This window comes from Megalobrama amblycephala, unplaced genomic scaffold (assembly GCF_018812025.1).
Source record: "Megalobrama amblycephala isolate DHTTF-2021 unplaced genomic scaffold, ASM1881202v1 scaffold379, whole genome shotgun sequence".
NCBI classification, from domain to species: Eukaryota; Metazoa; Chordata; class Actinopteri; order Cypriniformes; family Xenocyprididae; genus Megalobrama; species Megalobrama amblycephala.
The window spans coordinates 294861-309605 of NW_025953351.1; the positions used below are offsets into that span (position 1 = coordinate 294861).

Below are 14745 nucleotides of genomic sequence, written 5' to 3' on the forward strand. Positions count from 1 at the left end.
CATAAAATTTGGTACACTCTCATTTTCACTCTACGTATAAATATGTCAATTTTCAAGGTGGGCCATTTAGATTTTATGTTATTAGTTCAGTGTTCAGCCTCCAATAGGTAACCGAAAACAATGCAATGTTCTCAAAAGCCTCCTTCTGCAGCAGACCACCCCCCTTCATATTGAATTTTGACATTTTTTTAAACCCTAAAATATACAATTTAAGGTGGTTAACAGTTGCAGACAAATACTGACATTTAAAAAATGACCGGTAAAGGAAATCTTTTTTAAAATTTCTGATTTGCGTTGTGACCACATGAAAGTACATTTCTGATCTTTTGCTACGTTATGAACCATCCAGACCTCTCAGGTCATCTGGGGCAGGTCTGCTTACTATCCCTAGAGTCAAAACTATGGTGAAGCAGCATTCAGTCTTTATGTACCATATATCTGAAACAAACTTCCAGAAAACTGCAGGTCTGTTGCAACTAGGGGCTGTAGTCAAGTCCACCTTTGTCGAGTCCAAGATAAGTCCAAGTCCAGGGCTGCATCCGAAACCGCATACTTATCTACTATATAGTAGGGGAAAAGCAGTAGGCGAGCGAAAAAGTATGTCCGAATCCTAAGTATTCATAAAAGTGTAGGCAAGAACTACCTGGGTGATGTCTAATTCTCGCGAGATTCGGACGTGCGTCTACTTAAAGTGCATCCGAATATGCCTACTTATCTACTATATAGTAGGGGGAAAACAGTACGTGAAAGGAGCAGTATGTCCGAAATCCTCAGTAATCATAAATGAGTAGTCGAGAAGTTCCCGGATGGCCTACTGCTCCCGCCCAGATTCTGAAGTGTTCATCCGATGGACACTCTTCTATCCCAGGAGGCCACGGGAGAGGTACGTCACACTCGAACACGGAGGATAAAAGCGGCGCGGATGTTTTCAAATGTGAGTATTAAAAACCAAAAACTTGGTTCCTTGTGTTAAAATTGCATTTGTTGAACTACTGTAGAGGTGTAAAGACGCCTGTCAGTGTAGTATAGTTGTGATTTTGCTGTAAAAACACGTTTTATTGTGTACAGCTAACAGGGGAGCTTCAATAAACACACGTTCGTCTCCAAAGTGGATTTACATGAATTCCAAACCATATACATCATAAAGTCGATTACTAAATGTTTATTTAACATCTGACAGGAACATATTCAATAAGTATTGCAGATAATGAGTACATCACAATATGAAATATACATCTGAGTGATGTGTGCTAGAATTCACTGTTGTCAACACTTTACATGAATGTAAGTAAATGTACATGAATGAATGTAAATAAACAAATGCACAAGTGACTAGACCTAAGTTATTTATTTTATTTGTCCGTTAGTAGCCTACTGTTGGTAAATTAAGGAACATTTGTGTTGGATAAAAAGTGAGTTAACACATCATCAACATGTAAATGTAGTATTGAGCACATAAATCTCAGAGGAAACTTGAATTTTGTCTGGATGTTACAGGGACAGATGAGCACACGTGTGTTTATCCAGTGGAGAGAGGCTGATGAAGGAATGATGGCATCAATGGCTTTGAGTGAGTATACTACAGAAATTAATACAAATCCATTTAAATATTAACTTGTAGTTTATTTTAATTACTGTAATTTCAAACAGAGTTATTACAACACTTCTGATTCTTGATGTCGGTATGTTTGCCTGCAAGGCAAGGTGATGGCGGCATTTGTGGGGAAAAGAAACCAGAATAATGACTGAATTTATATGTTTAGGTGAACTAACCCTTTAAGCCCCCAAATACTGTATGTATTCATTTATATTATGGTAGTATCTTGAAAAAGTAAACTTTAAGAGATAATCAGCTTTATTGAGTGTTTGTGCCCAAGACACTAACAAAAAAAGGATTTACAAAAATCACATTTACATTTATTTACAGGTTTGCTTTTGGCAGATGCCTTTATAAAAAGTGACATACAGTGCTCTCATTACAGGGATGATCCCCATGGAGTAACCTGGAGTAAAGTGTCTTGATTAAGGACGGTGACGGCTGCGGAGATCGAACCAGCAACATTCTGCTTACCTTTAGCCCACTACACCACTAAAATAATAAAGCTGAAACAAAAAGATAGCACGTAATTGTAAAAATATTGAATGAAATATGGCAGGAAACAGAATTCTGACATGAATTATTAAACATTTCAATCAGTTTAAATGTTTTACATGTAGTCTTGTTCATGGAGAGCACATGAATGTTTGGAGCAGATACAGCTGCAGCCAGATTGTCCCGCACATCTTCTCCCTCCTCTGGATCAAAGATGACCCCATTGAGAGGAGCAGCAATGAGGGACGTTATAGATGGCAAAGACAGGTGAAGGTGTTCATGGTGGTCAGCTGCTTCATCAAAATAAAGCTGCAGAATTGGCACAGCTGTGTGAGATGGCAGCAGGGCTGAAATATGCGATTGTAAGAACAATAAGTTTGAATAAAGCTTTGTTTCATGTGTTGTTGACTTTTGTATGTATTTATTTATTGTGATGATTACTTTTATTCATTCTATAACTCATTTACGTTTCCTATTGTCTGTAAATAAAATATATTTATTAATGCATTAATTCATTGCTTGTATATTGAGATGTGTTCACCTTGGTTGTATTTGTCTAGTGTTTATTTATGCATAGCTATGTCATATGACAAAACATTACGTTTTGCTTGTTTTACTAATACATTATTTTCTGTAAAAAAGTAATATGATTAAGTATTGGTCAGCATTTATTATTAAGTGTTAGGGTGGTCTAGCAATGCTGTTCATTCTGGGGTAATCTTATCTTTAGTAGTAATACATTAGTCTTCTCCAAAGGTGAGATCTTCAAGCAGCTGTCTGACATCTTCTTTGTGCAGATATTGCAAATGCTGATGAAAACCGTTCAAGGTAGTGTTGTCAAGTTACTGGTGCTGTGAGGTGTTAGTGCACCTGTCACTCATATCTTTTTTATTATATTATTATTGCAGAACTAACAATGAGCAATCATAATGACAAAAAAAAAATAAATAAAAAAATAGATTATATACACAGAAAAAAAGCACAATGACAAGGTTAAATATCTGAATAAATTCAACATAAGGCTTCAAAAAAAATATATATATTTTTTATTATAAGCCTAAGGGATGAAACGACAGTTAAATTCAACGAGAAAAAGGAAAACAGGAGATTTAAGCCATTTTTGCTTGTGGATAAAATTGTATGCATATAAAATAAAGAAATTAACAACATATTCAAGAGATTGCGATTTTTAGTTATATAGCCTATCTTTAAGGATAAAACTGTGGGTCACATTAGTAGGGTAAAAAAAAATCAATTTCAAGATATTTACAGATATGAATTAAACCTGTCACTCATATCTTTTAAGTTGTTGCCCTTGTGATAACGTCGTAGGTCACATGATAACGTCAACATGGCAGATTATATCCGGATCACATTCATACTCAACGAGATTAGTACCTACTCTTTTAGGCTCGTAAAGTAAGTACTTACTGAAATTAAGTACCTACTCAGTGAGTAGGCGATTTCGGACGCAGCCCAGGACTAGTTGAGACCGAGTCAAGACCTAGTCCAAAGAGGTTCGAGTCCAAATGAGACAGACAGAAAAAAAAAGAATCCTCTTCAAGACCACGTACATAACTATTGATAATTTATGTGATGTGAGAGACAGCATATCTTAGATTCTAAGATAATCATTTTGCATTATTATTTGTAATGATCAAAAAGCATGTTCAGCAACACTGTAAGATCAAATAAGTCCATTTTATTTACTTTAGGTATAGCAATTTCACTAATTCACATAAAGATGAAGTGCAACTTAACATTTTCAGTCTTTTTTATTATATTGTAACAATCACATTTTGGGCTACCACTGGAAAATGTAAAAAAAAATATCAAGCAACACAGGTGTCACAAAAAAAAAAAATTACATGTAATTTGAAAGATGTAAAGAATCCATAGTAGGCCTACAAAGTAACTAAAACAATAAACCAGTGGGGGTTTTTGCAATAAACTAATAATTAAGTGTGCATATTACCTGCCTGCTTTTTTAAAAATTCACTTCAGCTGTGGTTCCCAAACATTTTACAGTCGCGTACACCCTGAGGCATTTAACATTCTTCTGCATACCCCCTCTCCTCCACTTAGACTGCTGCAGTCACACCTTTTCCATTAAGGGACAATATTTTCCCCCTTAAACTGACTGTGCATTAAAGTGCTTTTTATTTACCTTTCTATATGCCTTTATAAAATAAATAATATTTTAAATTAAAAATGTCCAAAAGAGAAATAAGCAATGATGTGGTAAAATGAGTGATACTTTTAAATATTAAACTAAAACCACCAGTAGGTGGCGGTAAGTCACTGTCTTAATGAGTGAGTCATCGAGTCATTCATTCAGTAATTAAGCAAGTGGCTGTATTTTTGAAAGGGTAATTGAATCATTGACTCTCATGGTTTTTTCACAGCCACAGATTCATTCACAAAACATCGATATGAGTCGCAGCTCTGCTGCGGTTTTCGTTGGAACTAGAGATGCGCTGATTTTTGGATAGTGTGATCTGCCGATACCTATTTTTGCAGATTCCAATTTTCTTTCTTAGAACTATAATTGACAGCATATACAAACAAAAATCTACTTTTCTTCAATGCAAATGTTTTATTTTCATAAAAAAAGTAAAACTCAGTAATAAAATAAGAACAAATTTTTAAAAAAATGACAAACGGCACAAATAAATGCAGTAGAATAGAGAGCTATGAAACTAAGTTTTTCAGATTAAGTAGGTTTTTATTCAGGTAAGAAATACTACAGAAATAACAAATGTAAAATAACACACCCAGTGTCAATTTGATGTCTATATATATATAATACATATATATAAAAAATACTGCTGCTGTACAGTATAGCGTGCATGAATTACCCGTAGCAGATCTATACAGGTGGAGCTGGGGAAGGTGGAGGGTTTCTGAAAGCGTGCTGCACTGCTAAGGCAAATGCTACTCATGTATTTGAAGACTGAGCATGCAAGCTCATTGGCTATTAAAACAGCAGGAACCAATCATCTGTGTCCTATAGATAATGATGTGTTTACGAGCAGTTGAGTTAAGGACCTATTAGCCTGCCCATTTAGAGTTTCATGACAGAACTTTGCATTTCTCTTAAATTGCATTGCTTTTGTGTCATTATTTTGGTGGTCGAAAAAATATCAGTTTGATTTGCATTTTTGGTCTGTTTTTTGAAGTCAATTTGATATTTTTTTTCAGCATCAATTGGACATCAGCATGTGGATGTCAAATTGACGTAAAAAAATTGACGTTATTTTGATGGTCGAAAAAATACCACCAGCAATTAGAGTTTAGCAATTAGAGTTTAGCAATTAGAGGTTAGCAATTAGAGTTTATGCGTCTTGACAAGTAGTTCATTGATATCAGTTTGTCTGCGCATTACATCTTCAAAACATAAATTAGTACATGCTTTTGGCTACCCGACACAAGACTACTTTGTTGTGTTTCTTGTCCAGAATCTTAAGCTGCAGGGTGTACAAGAACAGAATGACTGCTAGGACTGAAGGGTTCAAAGGCCCGAAGAGTTCTTGAATGTCTTCGTAAAGTTTGTTCTCCATCATCATGCATGTTCATCTCATCCATTGATTTCTTTTGAGACTGAACTGGGACTTTTGATTTGCTTTGGGTTTCCTCATATTCATTCAATACTTTGAGTTTTGCAGCGTTTGCAGTCATTTGAGCTCTCAGTTCCAGTTTTTCCTTTTTTTGCTTAAGATGAGTGTAGTACAAACAATGTTCGTTAGGGTAGGAAGGAAGGGGACAGGGTCGGCGGTTAACTGCTGACTGAGCTTTATTTCAAAATTCAGAAATGTCAAACAAAAACTGTGCAAGGCACAAAACAAAACAATCCCCAAAGGGCTTCACTCCAGTCACGGCATATACAATCCACAAAGGGCTTCACTCCAAGTTGTCGTGCACCAGCGGCTCAGTCAGCAGTCCCCCTCTCTCTCACCGACTCCTGCTTCTCGCGGCGTTTTAACCTGTCTCCGCGCCAATTACTGAAACGAGAAACAGGTGTTCGTGATTTGCATTTAACTCGCTCACTCACCAAAGATCTCCCGATGCTCTCTCCCGCTGCAGACCTCGCTGAACCACGCCCCCCTCGCCACATACCCCCACCGCCCGACTCAGGCCGGGGAGCCGTCCGGCCTGCAGCCCCCCCTGCAGGGGAGCGTGGTCCGAACAGAGAGTGAATTACCGTCCCAGGAGATAATAGCGGAGGGTGAGGACGGCCCACCTAATAGCCAAACACTCTTTCTCAACGGTGCTGTACTTAGCTTCCCTCTTTGAGAGCTTGCGGCTAATGTACAGCACCGGCCGTTCCTCTCCCTCTATCTCCTGGGACAGGACAGCACCCAGCCCTCTGTCCGACGCGTCAGTCTGCAACAGAAAAGGGAGAGAAAAATCAGGAGAGTGAAGCAATGGCCCGCCACATAGAGCAGCCTTTACCTGGGTGAAGGCCTGCTGGCACAGCTCCGTCCACTGGACCGTATCTGGCGCATCCTTTTTAGTTAGATCAGTCAACGAGCTGGTGAGGGCCGAATAATTAGGAACAAACCTCCTGTAATATCCCGCCAGCCCGAGGAACTGTCTAACCTCCTTTTTGGTCTTGGGGCGCGGACAGGTCGCAGTCGCTGCCGTCTTATCAATTTGGGGACGCACCTGTCCATGCCCCAAGTGGAAGCCCAGATACCTTACTTCCACGCGCCCAATCGCACACTTCTTCGGGTTGGCCGTGAGCCCGGCCCCCCTCAGCGATCTCAGGACGGCCCTCAAATGCTGCATATGCCGCTGCCAGTCATTACTGAAGATGATAATATCGTCCAGATAGGCAGCAGCATATGCACCATGGGGCCGCAAAATTTTATCCATGAGACGCTGAAAGGTAGCCGGTGCCCCGAACAGCCCGAACGGAAGGGTAACGAATTGGTGTAATCCGAACGGCGTCGTGAAAGCTGTCTTTTCTTTGGATAATGGCGACAAGGGGATCTGCCAATACCCTTTCGTTAAGTCCAGTGTCGAATAAAATCGAGCCGTACCTAGCCGGTCAAGCAACTCGTCCACCCGAGGCATTGGATACGCGTCGAACTTCGACACTGCGTTCACCTTGCGGTAGTCCACACAGAACCGAACTGAGCCGTCCGTCTTGGGAACCAAAACTATCGGGCTCGCCCAGTTACTGCTGGACTCTTCTATTACTCCCATTTCAAGCATAGCCTCTAATTCTGCCTGAACTACATTTTTCTTGTGTTCAGGCAATCTATACGGCCGGCTGCGAACCACCACGCCCGCCTCTGTCTCGATGTGGTGCTGAATGAGGTTTGTACGGCCCGGTAGGGGAGAAAACACGTCTGCAAATTCTGCTTGTAACTTGGATAAATCAGTGAGCTGTGAGGGCGAGAGGTGATCTCCCCCCGGGGCCAGAGCGAGGGACTGTTTTCTGATATTCGCCTCTGGCCCGAGATCATCCTCTCCGCTAATCACCGTCGCCAGCATCACTGACTCCGCCTCATTCCATTTTTTAAGGAGATTGAGGTGGTAAATCTGACAAGCTCCTCTCCTATCGGAACGCACAACCTCATAATCGAGCTCACCGACTTGCCGTGTCACCACAAATGGTCCTTGCCACTTTGCAAGTAATTTTGAGCTTGAAGTGGGAAGCAATACAAGCACTTTATCTCCCGGTGCAAATTTGTGTAAGTTAGCTCGTCTGTCATACAGTTGGCTCTGTCTGTGCTGGGCTTGTAACAAATTCTCCATAGACAGCCGCCCCAATGTGTGGAGTTTTGCTCTCAAGTCCAGCACATACTGAATTTCATTTTTGGCCTGAGATGGACCGTCCTCCCAAGTCTCTCTTAGGACGTCTAACACCCCACGGGGCTGGCGTCCAAAGAGAAGCTCGAAGGGGGAAAACCCCGTGGAGGCTTGCGGGACCTCTCGCACTGCAAATAACAGAGGTTCCAACCACTTATCCCAATTTTTGGCGTCCTCTTGAACGAATTTACGAATCATGGATTTAAGCGTGCGATTAAACCGTTCGACCAGCCCGTCCGTTTGTGGGTGAAAGACGCTAGTACGCACGGATTTAATGCCCAACAATCCGTAAAGTTCGCGTAACGTGCGTGACATAAACGCCGTGCCTTGATCAGTGAGGATTTCTTTCGGAATCCCCACTCGGGAGATTAAACTAAACAGTGCATCTGCAACACTCTTAGCGGAAATGTTGCGGAGTGGCACTGCTTCAGGATATCGCGTTGCATAATCCACAATGACTAATGCAAAGCGATGCCCTCTTGCTGATCGCTCTAATGGCCCGATGAGGTCCATACCAATTCTGTCGAAGGGGACCTGCATTAATGGGAGGGGGCGCAACGGCGCTTTTGGGGTGGCCGGTGGGTTAACCAACTGACATTCTCGACAAGACGCGCACCACCTGCGCACATTCTCGTGAATGCCCGGCCAAAAGAATCGGGTCATGAGACGATTTAGTGTTGCCGTTTGTCCTAGATGCCCAGCCATCGGGTTAGAATGAGCCGCGTGGAAAAGCATTTCCCTGCGGCTCTTTGGAACTAATAATTGGGTTGTATCTTCTTTTGTTTGAGTGTCTTGGGTCACTCGATACAACCTATCTTTTATGATCGCAAAATACAGATAAGAAAGTGGGCGTCCAGGCTGGAGAGGCTGACCATCGATAGTGCTGATCTTTTCAAACGCGTTTTTTAGCGTCTCATCGTGAGACTGCTCCAGGGGAAAGTCATCGCGATTTGAAAGAATAAGTCTTCCAATTTCGCTCTGTTCCCCTGAAGCTGAACTCACTGGTCCCTGATCAGTCTCTCCCGCCTGTACTGGCACCTCCTTATCCCGCGATTTTTTCTCCCAAGAGGCATCCGAGCATAAACACCCCAATAATTTGTTAAATGCAGGCCAATTTGTACCCAAAATTATCGGATGCCGGAGGTGCGGATTAACTGCCACCTCCACGCTATGCTTTTGACCCCTAAATTGAATAATGACGGGCACTAACGGATATTCCACCACATCCCCGTGCACACACCTCACCTTAACCAAGCCCCTGGGCGGGGCTCTTGGTCCATAATACGGGCCCTGTTCCGTTCCACCCCGCCCCCGGGGCGGAACACGTGGCGGGCCGGGCGGACGAGACCTGGGTAGAGGGACAGGTTTAGAGAGAGAGAGGGGGAATTAAAAGAAGGAGAGAGAGAGGCAGATGGTAGGGGTTCGCCGAGCCCTTGGCACGCCACCATGTGGTCCTCCGCCAATTCGATGGCTGAGTCCAGCGACGTGGGGCGGTGGCACTGGACCCACTCTGCGGTTTTCTTGGGGAGCCGAGTGATGAACTGCTCCAGTACCACGCGATCGATAACCAGGTCCACGTCGCTTCCCTCAGCCAATAGCCATTTGCGGCACGAGTCCCGGAGCTGTTGGGCCAACACGAAGGGCCGGCCGGACTCGCCCAGGTCCAGAGAACGGAAGCGTTGACGATGCTGCTCGGGGGTCCGGCCGACCCGCTGGACGATGGCCTGCCGAAGATCGTCAAAGACCAGGAGGTTCTCTGCTGGCAGCTGCTGCGCCGCCACCTGCGACTCCCCCGAGAGGAGCGGGACCAACCTCATGGACCATTGGTCCCGCGGCCAGCCACTTGCCTCGGCTGACCGCTCGAATAAGTCGAGGAAGGCCTCGGGGTCGTCACACGGCCCCATTTTGTTCAGCGGCAGGTGGGTAGGCGCAGCCGGCTGCCCGATGGTCTCCTGGCGAACCTCCCGGTCAATCCAGCTCCGGAACCTCTCGCGGTCCTCCTGCTGGGCCTGCACGATGGCTTGGAAGCGGCGTTCTTGGTCGGTGCGCAGGTCCAGCAGGGCCTGATGTTGCTCCTGATGCAGGACCACGAGGGAGGCGATGACTTCCGCAAATGTCGAAGGGGAGGACGAAGATTGCATGGCAGCGGCCACCCAGCTTCCTTCCCGGGTTTCGGCACCAGTGTAGTACAAACAATGTTCGTTAGGGTAGGAAGGAAGGGGACAGGGTCGGCGGTTAACTGCTGACTGAGCTTTATTTCAAAATTCAGAAATGTCAAACAAAAACTGTGCAAGGCACAAAACAAAACAATCCCCAAAGGGCTTCACTCCAGTCACGGCATATACAATCCACAAAGGGCTTCACTCCTGGTCACGGCATATACAATCCACAAAGGGCTTCACTCCAAGTTGTCGTGCACCAGCGGCTCAGTCAGCAGTCCCCCTCTCTCTCACCGACTCCTGCTTCTCGCGGCGTTTTAACCTGTCTCCGCGCCAATTACTGAAACGAGAAACAGGTGTTCGTGATTTGCATTTAACTCGCTCACTCAACAAAGATCTCCCGATGCTCTCTCCCGCTGCAGACCTCGCTGAACCACGCCCCCCTCGCCACAATGAGCTTGTTTAATTTCCAAATCAGATTTTTCTTCTAATGTAGCCCATTAGATATTGAAATGCTGTCATGAGGATGCCGCTTGCGTCTAGTTGTAACTTCTTCAGAATCAGAAGTTGCTTATTTAAGATGTTTTTTTAAAGTGCTTTCTGTGAGATTATAGCCTTATCAAATTATCCAAGATGGCAGGATGTTTCATTTTGAAAAGTAGTATGGTTCAACAACCACCAATAATGATGTAGACTGATATTATCACACCAATTAATGAATATAGCCAGTTCTCAATAGCTGAAAATACACAAAAGACAAAAAAAATACAGATTTGCATTATATTGTTGATAAGTGGGTAATCCTGAATTTTTAGTTTTATATAGGGTTAGGGTTCTGTGTGTATTAAGGGTTAAATGTCTACTTTGTTCAGGCTCTTTGAAGAGTTTACCATGCTGTATGGTTTCATCAGTAACTGGACGTATTCTCTGGAAGGTCCTCTTCCATCAAAAATCTGGATGGTCGCAGGTCGGCTGTACAGTGAGCTTGCTTCTGACATTCTGAAGGGTAAGAGAAAATACACATTAGCTGTGTCCCAATTCAGGGGCTATGCACTTCGAAGTGCATGAAAGGGTTGGGCCTTTGGAGTGGAGGAAGGTCTAACTGAGGTGCAGGGTTGCCAGGTCTGCGCAATAAAACCATCCCAAAAGTATCGTAATCAAGTGTAAAAGTAGCCCAATTCCAGACTTGGCAACAATGAGCCGAGCGTCGTTACATGGCTAGCGGTATTTGACATTTGTGAGTGTAAATGGATGCAGAAAAGTTTTGGGACTTTCTATTGGATTTTGACATGCTTCAATGCCGGCAACGATGGGACACCGGACCATATAAACAGGAAAAATATGTATGGTTAAACTGTGTCACTTTTATATTGTTAGCAACTATTAGTTAACCTTGTTTATTTCTTATGTTAAATGTAACGTTAACTGTGAAAATATATTTTCACGTTTACTCTGTATTTAAAGCTGCAGTCTGCAACTTTTTTTGTTTAAAATGTACAAAAATTATGTAATGAGAATGCACAACATGAATCCATTTTCTAAACCGTGTTTTTATCTTATCCTGAATCATTATGGTACATTTATAATAAGTGTTTATATTCTGACTATTTCAGACCGGTGTGGAGTAGCACATACACCATAGACATACACGGAGAAAAGTAGCTCCGGCTACAATGTTCTTTCACAAGACGCGTGCAGTTCTGTTTATTAAACGCTAGAGGGCCAAAAATCGTGTACTGCAGCTTAAAAGTCTAAATTTAAAGTACAGTACTTTAGGATTTTATTCAACTCCATCTCAGAGACAATATTGTATTTATGAAAAACTGATGTTTTGGACATCATGGATATTACAGTTTGATATTACATATTGGTGAACACAGGCATTGCTTAAATTTATGTGAATTCACACAGAACTCCTGTCGTCACCGGCGCGCAGTGAATTATGGGATAGTGTAGACCGCGAAGTGTCTTGAGATAGACCCTTCATTCCACAGGGAAAAGGAGAGGGTGCACTTGAAGTCTCTTTCGAATGACGTCAGCCCTCCTCACGCCGCGGTGACGCACTTCAAATTGTTAAAAGTAATACATTTGCCAGTTGAAAGGATTTTTTTTTTTTTTTTTTTAATTACCTTGGAGTTGGGGTGTCTCAGTTGCACTATTAGGTTTAGGAGGGAGGGAGTGTGAATTTGAGTTGTCACTTTACATCATGTTTATACTTCAGGAAGCCACTGTATTGACACCTACTGACCTGAAGCCCACACTACTTATTCCTGGAGTATATTATACAATAGTGTAAGATAAACATTGTGCATATTCAAGACACTAAGCACCAGGGTAGAGACAATGACCCTTTCACTCTTAAGTCTTCTAGGGTAACATTTTCATTTTCCCTATGGAGCGAGACTTACAGTTCTACTCCTTGAACCTTAAAAGGAAATCAGTCATCTTGGTGGAGCTTTCTGGAGTTCAAGGACATAAAAAGGCAGACAGCTTACACCTGCAAGGCCTTGAGAAGTATCTTGGAAACTTTAGGAAAGTTACAACTTGAGCCAATCAAGAAGATTAAAACCTAACTTAAGGTAAACAACAGAGTATAAAAGACTGAAGAGTTGATTGACTCTTTGGATACTGATACGTCATTAAACCCCTGACGCCTAGAAGCCCAGAGCTGACTACACCTTTGACTCAAAGTCTGATTATTACATTTTATAGTTTATATTTTAATGATGACATTTTATTTGCCTTTACATTTTTGTATATTTTAAAAAGAGAGCTTTAATTTATAGTGTTTTAAGTCTTTGAATAAGAACATGCCACAGAGAAGTCTTAAAACTTAGGACAGACTCGACTTACTTTACCTAACCTGAGAATAATAATAAGTAAGATAAGATCAAATGTTAAGATGATAAGATCAAAGCACACACCGTGAAACAACAGCTCACATTATGATACCGTAAAACAAGTTATTGTACACTTTGTTCATAAATCCAATTTCCCAAAATCTAGGCCATTCTTTTATGGGAAAAGTTGTAAATCAGGTTAATAATTACATTAAAAGAATGACTTTGTTTTGTGTCTTGACAAGTTTTGTGTTGAATAAATATAGTGAATTTTACACATATAGCCTGTTATCTTCAGTATATTTTGTATATAATTATACATTAACAGCAAGGAAAAATGAAATTGATTTTGTCCTCAATTTACATTTTTGGTATTTATTAATCCATGCATGTATTCAGTTCTACTTCTGTTGATACAGGATGTTGATGTGTTGCAGGGATATGTTGTTACACCAAATTATTAATCATTTTTGTTATTTTTCATATATATATTATTTGTTTTTATTATTATTTGTTTTGGGGCGTTTTATTTTGAAAACGTTGCGTGCCTTTATTAAATATAGTATGTACGTCCGCTGACATGGGTCACATACGTGGGTAAGACGTTCAAATTGCAGCGCAATTGGAAGTTCGTTCTCTTTCCTGCAATGCCATCAGAGAGGAGAGGTACGATTTCATGAGCTCCGCTCATCAAATGTTAAAATGTGTTATAAGTGTTCATGTCATGTTTAAAGGTGCCATCGAATTGAAAATTGAATTAACCTCGTCATAGTTAAATAACAAGAGTTCAGTACATGGAAATGACATACAGTGAGTTTCAAACTCCATTGTTTCCTCCTCCTTACATAAATCTCATTTGTTTAAAAGATCTCAGAAGAACAGGCGAATCTCAACATTACACCGACTGTTACGTAACAGTCGGGATCATTAATATGTACGCCCCCAATATTTGCATATGCCAGCCCATGTTCAAGGCATTACACAAGGGCATCCAGTATTAACGTCTGGATCTGTGCACAGCTGAATCATCAGACTAGGTAAGCAAGCAAGAACAACAGCAAAAAATGGCAGATGGAGCAATAATAACTGACATGATCCATGATATCATGATATTTTTAGTAATATTTGTAAATTGTCTTTCTAAATGTTTCGTTAGCATGTTGCTAATGTACTGTTAAATGTGGTTAAAGTTACCATTGCTTCTTATTGTATTCACGGAGACAAGACTGTCGTTATTTTCATTATTAAACACTTACAGTCTGTATAATTCATAAACACAACTTCATTCTTTATAAATCTCTCCAACAGTGTGTAATGTTAACTTTAGCCATGGAGCACAGCCTCAAACTCATTCAGAATAAAATGTAAACATCCAAATAAATACTATACTCACAGGAATCGATGTATGCATACTCACATGATCTGATATGCTGCATGACGAACACTTTGTAAAGATCCATTTTGAGGGTTATATTAGCTGTGTGAACTTTGTTTATGCAGTGATAGAGTCAAGGGCTCGGGAGGGGGCGGGGAGCGCGAGCAATTAAATGGGCCACAGCATGAATCGGCGCATTTCTAATTATGCCCCAAAATAGGCAGTTAAAAAATTATTAAAAAAAAAAAAAATCTATGGGGTATTTTGAGCTGAAACTTCACAGACACGTTCAGGGGACACCTTAGACTTATATTACATCTTGTGAAAAAAACGTTCGATGGCACCTTTAAATGATCGAATGTCAGAAATAATTCTATGGGATGTTATATTTGTTCATTAGTTCATGTTATCAACTAAATGTAGTTAAATGTAGTTTATTAGAGTGCTCTGTACGGGTGAATA

General features: G+C 41.5%; 1 long non-coding RNA gene across 1 annotated transcript; it reads left to right on the forward strand.

The window, feature by feature from the left end:
• The first annotated feature begins 737 nt into the window (after window positions 1-737).
• On the forward strand, window positions 738-2500 carry LOC125261238. The gene is made up of 3 exons (XR_007183256.1): window positions 738-934; window positions 1498-1570; window positions 1983-2500. It is a non-coding gene; the product is annotated as an uncharacterized LOC125261238 (long non-coding RNA).
• The last annotated feature ends 12245 nt before the right edge of the window (window positions 2501-14745 follow it).